A 13,703-nucleotide genomic window follows, 5' to 3' on the forward strand; every position below is an offset into this window, starting at 1 on the left:
ATCTCTTATACAATCGCAAAGTATCTATACTCTAAGTCTAAATGGCAGTGACCTTTTTGAAAATAGTGTTCCAGGGATGGGACATACATTCGGCTTCTTGGTGATATTGAATGGTTTGAAATTGCACTGTATGTGGAAATGCAATAATAAGCGAACATGTTGAAGACTTGGATATTAGTAAAACTGTCATCACTGGTGTTTTAGATCTGAAAGAGTACAAAAGCCTTACAAGAACTTCATATGTCCAAAGACGAGGAGAATACCTTGCCTGGGTTTAAAATTGAAACTCCAGACTTGCTAGAATTTTCTTAGAGGTTTTATATAATGCCTTAATGGATGTCTTACCAGTAAAACATACAAGGCAAATGCAAATTATTATAACACATGCTGAAAAGAAACATTCCGGTGTACATTGTAACACATACCTAATTGTTTGTTTTTTGTTTTTTTTCATTTAGAGATCATCCGTCTGTCCTCGTTTAAATTCTGTGGAATACTTGAATTAAAGAAACTACTTTCGATGTGTTTTCAAAGAGTAATAAACTGTTTTAGTAATACAAATTAATCATCAAAAATTCCACTGATTGATATCATTGAGCAAGCAGTATCTTACCCCCAACGTAAACGGACCACTATCATACCTGTAGGTTGAAATCAAATGCGTTGAATACAAATATGCGTGCACAAGTTTTCAGTTGTACCAGCTTCGAAAATGGAAATTATTGCCTCTTGTCAAATCATGTATGTATGAGTTCACGTTTTTGCTGTGTGAACTACTATGTGATGATTTCAAATCTGGTAATTTCCTTGGATTTCCACATGTTCGACTGTCAACTCCATGTATGCTGAAATATGCTACGTACATTTAAAAACAAGAACATTTTATCTCATTAATATGTTTGTTCAAAATTTCGAAAATAAAACAACTCGGTATCATGATGATTTTATTGAATTTTGAAACTATAAAGAAAGTTCTAGACAGCACATTGCACAAAAATCATTGAACAGCATTTAGAGGAACTACTGACAACCAGTTTTGCTCACTTTTAATGAAAAAAAATTGTCAGCGAAATTGAAAAAAGAGAGAAAATAACCTAAACATGAAAACAATTATTGAATCAAATTTGCTAAATTAATGTTTCAATTGCGATGAATCAGCTTAACATAATATCCAATTTCTTTTACAAACAATTCATCTCAATTCTCAATCTATATAAGCATGTAGCCTAGGTAGTATATATTGATATTTGTTAATATTTTCATTTATAGGTGTTCGCTTTACTCATTCTAATAATTATATTGTTTATTTACTGAACTAGGTCGACGGTACAAAATAGTTTGTTGCTATGTGCCCGAAACGTTTTAACTTTGGACATTTTTGTATAGTTAAAAACTGTATATTGATAGTGTCTGCAATTTATTTACTTTTCACACGATGATAAGTATATTGTTAAATTATTAAACTTTGTAGACGGTACATGAATTTTTGGGTGTCTGCATTTTGTTATTATTTTCATATGTTAATAATACTGTTGTTAAACTATTGAATAAAGTAGACAGTACAAATACGAATCTAAATGGGTCTGCAAATCTTGTTCTTTACTCATGTATATAGTTATCTTGTTCATTTATTGAACTTAGTAGACGGTACATGAACGTGAGTTAATGGTGTCTGCAATGTATTGAACATAGTAAACTGTACGTTTGTTAATGGTGTCTGTCTTTTTTAAACTTTTCACATGTTGATTATTATCTTGAAAAAATATTAAACTTTAGTTAGTAGAAAATACATGGACGTATCTTAATGGTGTCTGCAATTGTTGTAGTTAATTCATTTTGATATATTGATCATTTATTGAACTCAGTGGACGGTACATGAATGTATGTTGATGGTGTCTGCATGTGTTTCTTACTTAACCATGCTAGTAGCTATATTGCTCATTTATCACACTTGAAAAACTGTACATGCATATAAGTTTATGGTGTCTGTAATATATTTACTATACTAATATCAACAGTTTTTTTATTTAAGGGATTTAGTAGCCGGTACACGAACGTATGTTGGCGGCGTCTGCAATTGTTGTACTTTTCACATGTTGATACTAATACTGTTGCTATTTGTAACTGGTTTAGTTAACAATGTTAATTCTTTTCATATATTTATCGAACTAGTTGACGGTACACGAACGTTTGATGAGGGTGTCTTCAAATGACAACACTAATTGTACTTTTGGCATACATCTCAAGTGTAAAATAAGTGTAGCATTAAATATATGTTAATGAGATGGATTTAGCCATTGATGTGACATGCACTATTTTTGAGTGTTAGATATTATATGTCTGTTGAATATTTTATTTATTGAGATATATCTTAAATCACTCTATTATCTATTTTTTTAAATGCTGGTGTAACATGTAATACAGTAAAGTGCAATGCATATGATGTCTATTGAACTTTTTATGAAATTTCCTAGTAATGAGTTACACGAATAAGTGCAAATTTCTGTAATGTATTTCATTCGTCATATGACAATGTAATATATTATTTTGAATATACATGTTTCCATCTGGCACCCGTAAGTTAGTGACCACGAAGCTACTTTATCGTCCGTACTTTTCATGAGCAATACTAGTTGTAATATCTAAAACATAATAATATTCAAATCTCTATTATCATGGCAACATTTGAAAAACCTGTTTTCACATAATTATAGTATTATCATAATCTCAATTGTTTTTCTTTGCACTATGTTTTTTGTTGTAATTTCTGTAGGACCTCTCTCGTCGTCTATCAACAAGGATTGAAATGTGTTTTGTTCTGTGGCCGATGCAATATTGAAAAAAAGACCCGTTGAATAAAGACCTCAGCGTACGTTTTTTGCTACACATATAGATGCAATTTGACCTCTTAAACTGAACTCTTTGAACAGTTTGACGTTCAGTTAAGTCAAATGACTTTAAAAACATTGTTGTTGGGTATTCTATTATTGTAAGTAAGTGTCAGATAAACCGAATTTAAAAGGGAAATAACTCGTCCACACATATGTGTCTTGAAAGTGAACATCACTTTTTATGCATTAATATACCTTAACGCAAATAATCGGTGACCAAATGTTATCAGATAAAGTAACAAAGATATATAACTACTAAAGCGAAATACTAAGGGGGTTTCTCGTACTATCTACAAATCGATTCAAGTTAGGCTCAGTGTCCAAATTCATTATGATTCATCAGACACACACAGATACTAAGGAGTGCAGAGCCAATGCAGACCAAAACGTTCACCATTGTTGAAAAAGGTGTTATGTATATCTTTTAAATACTTGTATTTATTATGAAGGCATATATTGTGAATAGCTAGTATTTCATTATTTTATAGAGCACTTAAACGTTAGTATTAAAAGCAAATCCGTGGTGGTATGGTAACGCTCTAGAACCTAATTTTTTCACCTCTGCTCATATCAGTGGGTCTATAAAACTGGGATACATTCTGTTAATCCCACTTCGGTAGATTTCTAGGCATTAACACCCGGTCTAGAAATTTGAAGGTTCGAGCTTGGCATTGCGTGTTTTGAAGCTAGCCTGGCTAGTTTCGAGGACGTAGCTGGTTCTTTACAGAGACACCAATTAGGCATTTTCTTTTCCGAACATTCGATTATTATTATTTATTTTATTATTATTATTATTATTATTATTATTATTATTATTATTATTACTATTATTATTGATAAACTGAAACCTTAGGTCTATTCCTAACGGGGTCAAGGTCGAATGTTACACTAGCGCAATAGCAAATACCTTGTGTTGTATAGTTTCTAAAATAATAAAATGTATATTAAATAAAATGAAATTGTTGTGTTGGGTGAAGAGTATTAATTTAAGGTTCCTAAACCGGTCAGTTGCTACTAGATAAGTTTTGACCCCACAATAATGGCTTGACCCCAACGCATCCAATTTGCAGTAATAGGGAGTTATTTTAAGAGGGTAATTCACACTTACTAACGGGTGAGGTAGATAAAGCCAAAGCTAAAAGATTACTTGTGAGCTCGGTCAAATTTAGGTGCACATCATCTTGATTATATCGGCGGGACTCAGATTTCCTATGTTATGGTATGATAGAACAGACAAGACTTTGTCCAGTACATGTATATAGATATATACATGTCTGTTATCGGGTTGACCATCGGTTTAGTAGAATGCGATTGCATTGTTCAACAACTTCGTGCAGATGATATTACTTAATCCGTGTGTATGTTGACAAATGATTAAAGCTGTGATGTAATCTCATAATACTGATTCATTGTTTATCCATATAATATAATAACATTTGAATTTTCCACCAATTAAACATTTCTGTGCAGACAGATAATTGCTTACTGTGACATTCCAACAGAAGGAAACACAACAGCTTCATTCATTTTATGTTGGCGACATTTCTTTTTTTAGTTAAGTAATATTATCAATTTATTTGATTAAAAACCGAATTACAGTTGACGGATACACAACTCAACACTCCATTGCCCCGCCTAAACCGTTTGAACAAAACACAACACTCTACCCCTTCCCCATTTTTACCAGTATCGAGAATTTTACTTTGAACTCTCAATCGCCGCTTAATCATTTCTGTTTTTTTATATTTGTTTTCGTATTTCTAAGGAACGTTCAACTCCTTTAGAGGCAGTCAATGAAAAAATCCGAAGTACGACTTCAGTTCAATAGTCAAAGGGATTAGACACCAGATGGTCCTAATATCGACATATACTGTAACAGTTTGTCCTCAAAACAGGACCAGAATTGTCAACACGAGCTAGAATGAGGGCGATACTTCATCATGTTTAAGGCTCGGTCACACCGCAAGAACTTTGCTGGAGCGTTCCTGGAGCGGTGAAAAAAATAATCACCGCTCGTTACCGTTCACCAGAAGTTGGCCCCCGTTAAGGCAACGCCGTATACGCTCGGCCACCGCTTATGATCCCTCCTACCGCTCCGAACCGCTAAGGCAACGCCCGTGTTTTCGATTTTTTTCCCATTTTGTGTGCGGTGACGAGCGTTGTCGAAATTCGGTCCCCTCTCCCTACAGTTCAAGGAAAGTTCGGGCGGTGTGACCGGGCCTTTACACAATTAAAAAATAAATTGCCGCTATCTTCCCGTTTACCCGTTTAAAATAGCGCATAATGCTTTCCCAGTTTATAGAATGTATATTTAATAAAAGAAAGTCACATGATTAATACAGATAATTATACCGATGCTATTTCTAAATTAACTCTGATTTACATGCTACGTGATTTACATGATTTACCCTATATTTTTCGAATTGGATATACGCAAAACTTCCTAAGATACATGTATCGAAAGCGATGTGATACATTATTAATTAAGATTTAATGGGTTGTACACAGCAATATCAATTTTATGTTAGTTTTTGACAATTTTGTTTTTGCAGTTGTATCATTTGGTGTCTAGTCCCTTTAACGACTTTCATACTAATAGCGAAATAACCTGTTAGCACTTAATTTTTTGCTAAAGAAGTCAGTGTCCTACTTGACCAAAATGATTATAGAATGATATCTTAAACAAGTTTAATAAGGCGGACACAAATGTTAAAAACTTATCAAGCATATCGTTAATTCAACAATACAGTACCAGCTTATGATATGTACGAGTAGGCAAGACAGATAACAGGTCCAGGTCTGTCTGCGTGAATTTTTATCAACTGCAGTTGACAGCATACATTAGGTAAGTACTTTTCTTGAAAGCAAGACATATCCATATTTAAGAATGAAAGCGTTGAACGCAATTAAAGGCTGTATGCGCGTCAAGCCTGATTGTCCTTTTTTACAATTCTGTAACAGGCAATAAAAAATAAGTGACCCCCCAAAACTGTAACCGATAAGTTCCTGCCATAACCTCAGAATACTCAATCAATAGGTAACGTAAATTGATTATAATTTAATGTAATAAGATAGTTTAGCAACTGTAACTGAAAAAACCTGTACGCACAAGGATTTATGGACATTAATGGATGTAAATTTGCGTTTCGCTCTCAAAGAAGTACAGCAGTCATTGTAGGTTTTATTTAAGAAGATGTAAGAAACCATGGCACAAGTTATTGCGTCAGTGTGGATATAGGGCAGCGGCGATTCCTGGATCAACTCCGAGATATTAACTTTGGAGTGCAATACTTTAGACTAAACGGTTCATAAAGCGAATAGAACACATCATGACTGTGTAATTATATTTATAACAACAGGTATTTTAGGGACGTGAAATATTTTTCATAAGTTTGTTTTTAACGTATTCCGATACTGTGTAAAAACTATATATTGAGTGTTTTTTCTTCAACAATAAGTTAACGATTGTAAAATAACTACAACAAGCAAAACAACTTTGTTTAAAACCATAAACATGTAAGTGTAATTAATGGATGTTATTAAGCATGCTCTTATACGTAAATTGCGCATATTCAATGGAGATAAGTTTATTAAAGTATATATCTCAAATTCTGACGTAGCAATTTATACAATATTTTTGATCACATTCAATCTTTAATTCCTTAACATGTTTATAAATCTAAGCGATTGAAAAGAATAGAAAATGTTTGAGAAAAATAAGATTTTTGCTGCAATTGTTCGCTGTGACCATATGTTGACAGCAAAATCAAAATACTGCATGTAGCAAAACACCTTTCCAATCATGAAATTTAAACTTCTTTAATTTAAAGATTTTTTTTGTATATTACCCGAACACATACAAAACCCCGTAGCATTTTGTGTTTAGTATTATTTCAAGATTGTTTTCACGAATGAAGTCAATCCCATGACTTGAGTTGTTGGCCGCACTTGTTGTTTTTCTCCAGGCTTTCGTTTTTTATATTTAAATTATTAATTAATTATTGTAATTTTGCCATCTGTATTCGTTTAATGGCCAACGGTTATATTAATATATCGATTTGTCAATGCACATTGAACTAATGACGTTTTGTTTTTTTGAATATCAAAGTTTCAATACATGGTACACAGTGGTACACAATCTGGGGCAGACGGTGAACCTGTACTGATATCAATGATTTACAATGATAGGCAATACATAATTTGTACTCTGTTCACTTGAGCAGTTATGCGCATGAACAGACCAAGATGTGCGGAGCATTCATTGCGACCAGCTTAATTTATGATTTTCTTGGAGTAAATATCTGATGGACGAAAAAGGTATGATCACTTGACTGTTGTACTGTCTTGTACAATTGTGATGACTCTTAAAATTTCATTCGTCTTAAAGGTACTCACACATGTTTTAGGACTAAACAATTGTTTAGCGTAAGTGAGTACCTTTTAAAAAATTAAACACTTATTTTTTTGTAGGTTTAGGTATTGCAAACTTGTGCAAACCTGCAGAACACGTTTTAATCATACGTTTTTCACATGAAATTAAAATGCATAGCAGGAAAAAACCCATTTTAAACAGTATATTATAGTTATGGTTACAACATTGTTTCGACTTAAACAAAAATGCACGGAAAGTAAATACTGAAAAACATTGTTTATTCGAAATACTTGTAGGTTTTAATTATCAGAGTTGTTTTGTAGTATTTTGCAACAATCGGTGAACAAATGTGAATAACCAAAGTGCTAATGTGAGTTGCTTGTAAGATGCCGGATTATAGAGACTTATGTCACACGCCAGGAAGTCAAAAATGGCTCAAATGTTGGATGGCCGTTTATATAACCAGAGAAGGCATTTTGCCCTTTGTCCGGGAAAAGATGACTGATCTTCATAAAGCATTCCTTGACATCATCGAGAAAGAGGGTTTACCTACATGTAGCAGCTGTTGTATTCCTAATGTTTTCAATTGTCCGACAAACGGGTTATGTAATGTGAAGAAAGGCCATTGCAATCTCCACAGTGCACCGGAGCTTATGTTTACGTTCTGTAAAGCGCATGATAGATTTAAGACCGAAATAGAAAAACAGAACCGCTCCAAACCATTCTGGATAAACTCAAAACCAGAAAAATGGTTTTCTTCTCCACTAGAGCTTGCTAAATGTTTTTTGCCAAAGGGTGAATACAGTGAAAAGGAATCTTTTGACGAACTGGACTTTAATGGATTACTTGCATTGGTTATCAAATGTAAAACATTTGAGACCTTGTTTCAAGCCAAGATGTCCGACAAGACAAATGTTTGCACAGAGGTAAGTTCAATTTATTCAGTAACTGTATGGCTGCATTATAGGTGCATTTTATTAAGACAATATGATTCATTTACATGTATACGAAATTTCCAACAATTTTGTCTTCAACATTTGCTTGTAAATAGGGAGTAATTTATGTTAGCAAGGGAATATTTAGGCAAATACTTTTAGAATAAAAACAGTTCATTAAACAGCTAATGAGTTTTAGACAAACAATAATGGGGTTTAACAAGGGAACTCGGTAGAACTCAGATTGAAATTAAATTAAAAGCATTAGTTAAATATGCAAAGATCAGTATAATTTATTCGAATTATCATCAAAATCATTTATAGAGTGCCGTCCAGTAAAGAGCAAATGATTTCATGAGCAAAACAGTTAATGACATAGCTAATGGATTGCTCTAAAGCAATAATTGGTGTTCAGGGTGATCTAGCTATTACCATCTTGAATGCTTATCTTTATGCAGTGACAATACATACTTATATTTTGTATTTTTGTTTAATTGTTTATTTTCAGACTGGTGTAACGTTTGTTACAGGTCCGAGATCTAGTCAACAAAATCCGCCATTTCGAGAGAATCGATATACCAATGACGGACGTTGAACTTCAAGATACAATTGATAATATGATAAGGCTGCTTAGCGATCCAAAAGACCTTTCTAACAGAGAAGGGGTATTGCATGGTCTTAAACAGGTAAGCTTATCAATATTCGGATTTTGTTTTATGTAAAGCAGGTATAACTTTATAACATTTTGCAATGTTTTGAAATGTAAAACCGCATGATATTCATTTTCAAAACTATCCAATGAATAACATAGTACGGTAAGAAAAAAACAACAATACTCTCAAACGAGTACATAAATATATTATGTTAAATGAATTATTTGATATGTAAGATTCAAATAGGGTGTAAGTCTGAGACCATGTTTGTTTGGTATGGAGTCACGACGATTTCGTGTTTATCTTTCAGCTGATACAATGTTTGGTAAATTCACTTCCTGTGTGTTTGCAAAACATCAACCATAACGAGTGCTATCTTAACTTCAGACACGTAAACATGTAGTCATTATTTGCTTAATACATTAATCAGAGGTCCTTGTATCACACTATTAGTTTTATAACTTTATTGATTGTTTTCGTTTAGCTTAAAAAAGACACATGTGTAATTTCAACTCGGGATGCTTTCAAAGGCCTTCAAGAAGCTTCCAAGAGTATAGATGAAGCAAAATTACACGCGTTACATTCTATTCAAAACGACATTAAAGAAATGCTTAATGTAGCCAAAGAAGAAGTTGAAAGTATTAAAGACAAAATTTTAAGCAAAGTCCGAGAGGAACGGGATACATCTATTGCAGCCATAAAAGAACAAAGAAAACAGGCTGTTGCAGACATAGAAAAGCGTTCAAAAGAACAAGACGAACGGGATCAATTATCCGAGACGTCTTTTGAGGACAAAACTGATTCTTTAGAAGCATTTGCACATGTACAAGAACATAAGCTAGAAAGAATTGTCCACGATATCAAACGAGAAACAAAGGAAGCACGAACCAGATCAATGTACACACCAGAAGAACAGATACATAAAGGTATGAAGTGCTACCTCTAAAGTAATTGATAACTGCAATTTTCTTTACACAATAAACTATTTTTTCACGATTAGTCAAATAATCCATCACGTCTACGCTTTTTTTGAACAAAGATTCAAAATACGGATTCGACTTCTTTATTGATTACCTTTATATTATAAAAACCTCAGTTTAAGTGTTTGAACAAAATATTGTAATTAAGTATGTACTATCTGCTCACTATAAAGGGAACACTAGTCGTTCAGGCGAACTAACATTTAGTTATCAATATACATTTTTTCTTCACAAATAATTGCGTTTTATCTATATCATAATTATTGTAGAAACAAAGAGTACGTATCCTTGTTTTCATATACCTTTCAGATTTTCAATTGGAACTGATCAACTATCAAGAGAGAAAACATGGCTATCTTCAGCCAGTTGCGTTAGTTCCAGACATAAAAGTACCAATAGACTCCCTTTACGTAAACCCCGACGTTGCAACTGAAATAATTCCCGATAACAAAGATGATAGTCATGAAGTCCATTCTGAAAACGAATCCAGGAAAGTTAAATCTTTCAGAAATATGCTTTTCAAAGAAGGCGATGCTCTTCGAACTGTTTATGTTATAGGTGAGCCCGGAACAGGAAAAACTTTGTTCTGTTCTAAAATAGTTTCATCTTGGTGTAAAGCGCAAAGAAGTGTTACCCCTCAGGAAAATAAAGACCAGATTGATTCAAATGATTGGGACAACGTGACGACATTTTTTGATGAAGACACCTTAAGTTATTTTGAGTTTTTATTTTGTATATCTTTAGGTTATGCCAGTGATGCCGAATGTGATATTACTGAAATGATATCAAGTCAAATAGTTTCAGAACTTCCTGGAAGAAACATGTACAGCAGTGATGTTGTTGATGCAATCCTTATTTAAAAACGAACACTTGTTTTAATGGATGCACTTGATGAATGGAATCACCCAGATTCATGTAAACGCCAAAAAACTATCATTCCTCATTACATAGAAGGTAAGAATATGACAGTGTTGATCACTACACGCCCTTTGAAAGCTCCGATCATCGAAATTTAGTCCAGTAAGTAATGTTAGACTAACGCTTAAAGGTATAAGTTCTGTATCAGTTAGAGATTTTATTTATAACGTTACACAACTTTTAAACACATCACATACAGAAAAAGTAAAAGACGCAAGTGAGTTTTTGGATATGATTTTTGAAATGGAAATGTTTGATCATCTTTCAGTTCCACTCCTTGGTAGTTTTATTATTTCTCTTTGGTATGATGATAGATCTTTAGCAGAATCAAGGTGTGAAATCTACGCTGAAATACTAGACATGCTTGTCATGAGAGATCAAGAGAAATTAAATTCAAATCCGGATTTAAAGGGTCCTATTGATAATCCAAAACTTGATATGGTTTCTTGTTTAAAAAATAAAAGCGGACTATCTTTAAATGTTGGTACCCTTGAATCATTTGCAAAGCTAGCATTTTACACATTGACTGATTTTAAACGGGATTCGGTGGTTTATTTCCCGGAATACATTGTCACCAAGTATTTAAGTAACACGGAGTGCAAAATTGCTCTGAAAATGGGAATACTTTCATGCAATACACATGTTATTAACTTACGAAAGAAAGAGAAGAGATTTTATTTCGCGCACAAATCATTCCAGGAATTTCTAGCAGCTCTCTTCATTGCATTAGATAATGACGATATTAAAAGCGTGAGTAAAATTGTTTCCGTCTGCAATGCTGTAGAAGACATTTTAAGCTTTGGAGATATGTTTGTATTTTTGTGCGGACTTAGCCCCGTATCTGCATACAAAATGTTGGAAAAGTTTAACACATTATTGCGGTCATTGCATTTTGACGTAGAACCTTTTGATATTGAGAATATACAACGATTTGTTATATATGGATACATTGAAGGTAGAAATGGTAACCATGGCTTTCCATTGCCTCTACACAATATTCATGTAGATAGGTATATGACAGAGAAAGAAGAGAAAAAATTGATTGAGCTAATTCAGCGTAACAAACTGGAAATAGAATATATACACAGCTCTTGTATGGAAAAGATAAGATATTTTGCCACCGAAGTAAACTTACCATCTTCAGGAAACGAGACAGAAAATGAATATGAGTCACTCATCACTCTTGAAGGGCAACATTTGAAAGTTTTTGAACTAACCGATTACTCGTACAATGGACCGGCTATTTGTCTTGACCTGTCTAAATGTTCAAACTTAGAAAACATACACGTAAAAGGGATTCAGAAATGTTGTTTAAAAATAAATTGCCAATCGGTGAAAAGGTTATCAGTGGATTCGGAGCTTCTGAGTACGTTTTCAGACACGCTATTTCAAGATTTGAATAATCTTGAGAGGTTTAAAGCAATTGGTGCAGTGACAAAAAATCCTAGATTTCTTGCTGAATTTTCGTCTGAACGTATCAAATGTATTGAATTAGAATCGATTGTCTTTGATGATTGCATAGATCTTCAGTCTTCTGCTAACATTGACATCTTATCAATAATCAACTGTAGATCAACAGGATTAAAATTCAGTTCTTCCAACCTTGTCAATTTTACTATTATGAACACTAGTTCTGAAATTACCAGAGATGCTTTGCTTTGCCTCAACAACAATTGTGAGAAATTAGAAACTTTTGAAGTATTTCCATCCGATTTTGCACTTCTGATAAAAGCAGTAGTTATAATAAGAAGTGTAGCATTAAAGCAGGTTGCAATACATAATATAATATCATGGCCTGAATCCCTTAAAATCTCGTTTATTTGCGAAACTTTAGACTCCCTGAGATGCGACCTCAGTAACGTTGAAAAAATAGACTGCGTTAAGAACTCTCTTAATGTTCACGTTACTAATGACACCGGGAATGAATCTGCTGGAACGGCTCTTAATTATTTGTCAAACAAAGGACAATTGATCAATTCCTTATGTTTATATGGTGTAAGTAGAGTACGGATCGGTCGTTTAATATCGATTCAATTGCCACAACTCAGGGATCTTCAATTGTTTAATTGTTCTTGCGTTTTCGACTTGAGTAATTGCCGAAATCTTGAAGAGTTTGACATTTACAGTAGCAGTCTAAAATGTGTCCTCAATTTTGAAAATCTGACAAAACTAAATATAATTAATTCAAATATATCAATCACAGGACTCACTAAACGGGCACATAAGCTTAAGGCGCTCCGAATTCAAAATACTGACTTTTTAAATTTAGATCCAGGTAAAAATGATATGTTGCAGCTCATTTCTACCACCCTCTCAAACGTCGATTTAGATCGAGTGCAGTTAAACAACGGGTTGGATCTATCCGAGTGTGTTTCTTTAAGGGAAGTACGACTTAAGGAAGTGTTATGCAAAGACATACGTATTGAGCCATTTGAATTGACGAAATGTTACATAGAAAACTGTCAGGAGTCTGTGGTCGTCCAAATGCTGTCCGAACCTTTATCGGGTGCAAACAAACTGGAAGAACTGCATTTATCAAATACAAAAATCCTAAATATTAGTATCAATGTTGTTGGGAAATGGCCTTGCTTGAAGTCTTTAAAATTTAGATGTCTTGCCATTGAAGGGTCATTCAGTTTGTTAGAATGTTACAGCTTACACATTGTTGACCTTTACGATGTTTCTTTTTATGACCTAAAAGTCATCAAGTGTGAAGGTCTTTCAACCCTAATTGTGAACAATAAAAGGGCCAACATTGCGTCTTACAGACGAAACATACATTTTAGCAGTATACGTTTGCAACTAGACACGAATATTTTGAGGGAAATTCGTATTGAGAATATGCAGCCATCGTTCTTACAGAGGCTCTTTGTTGAATTAGGAAATACGTGTTTATATACAATTCAAAAACTGTTCTTGTCAGGGATAGACTCGTTTGAAACTAGAAAAATATA

This window comes from Mya arenaria, chromosome 3 (assembly GCF_026914265.1).
Source record: "Mya arenaria isolate MELC-2E11 chromosome 3, ASM2691426v1".
NCBI classification, from domain to species: Eukaryota; Metazoa; Mollusca; class Bivalvia; order Myida; family Myidae; genus Mya; species Mya arenaria.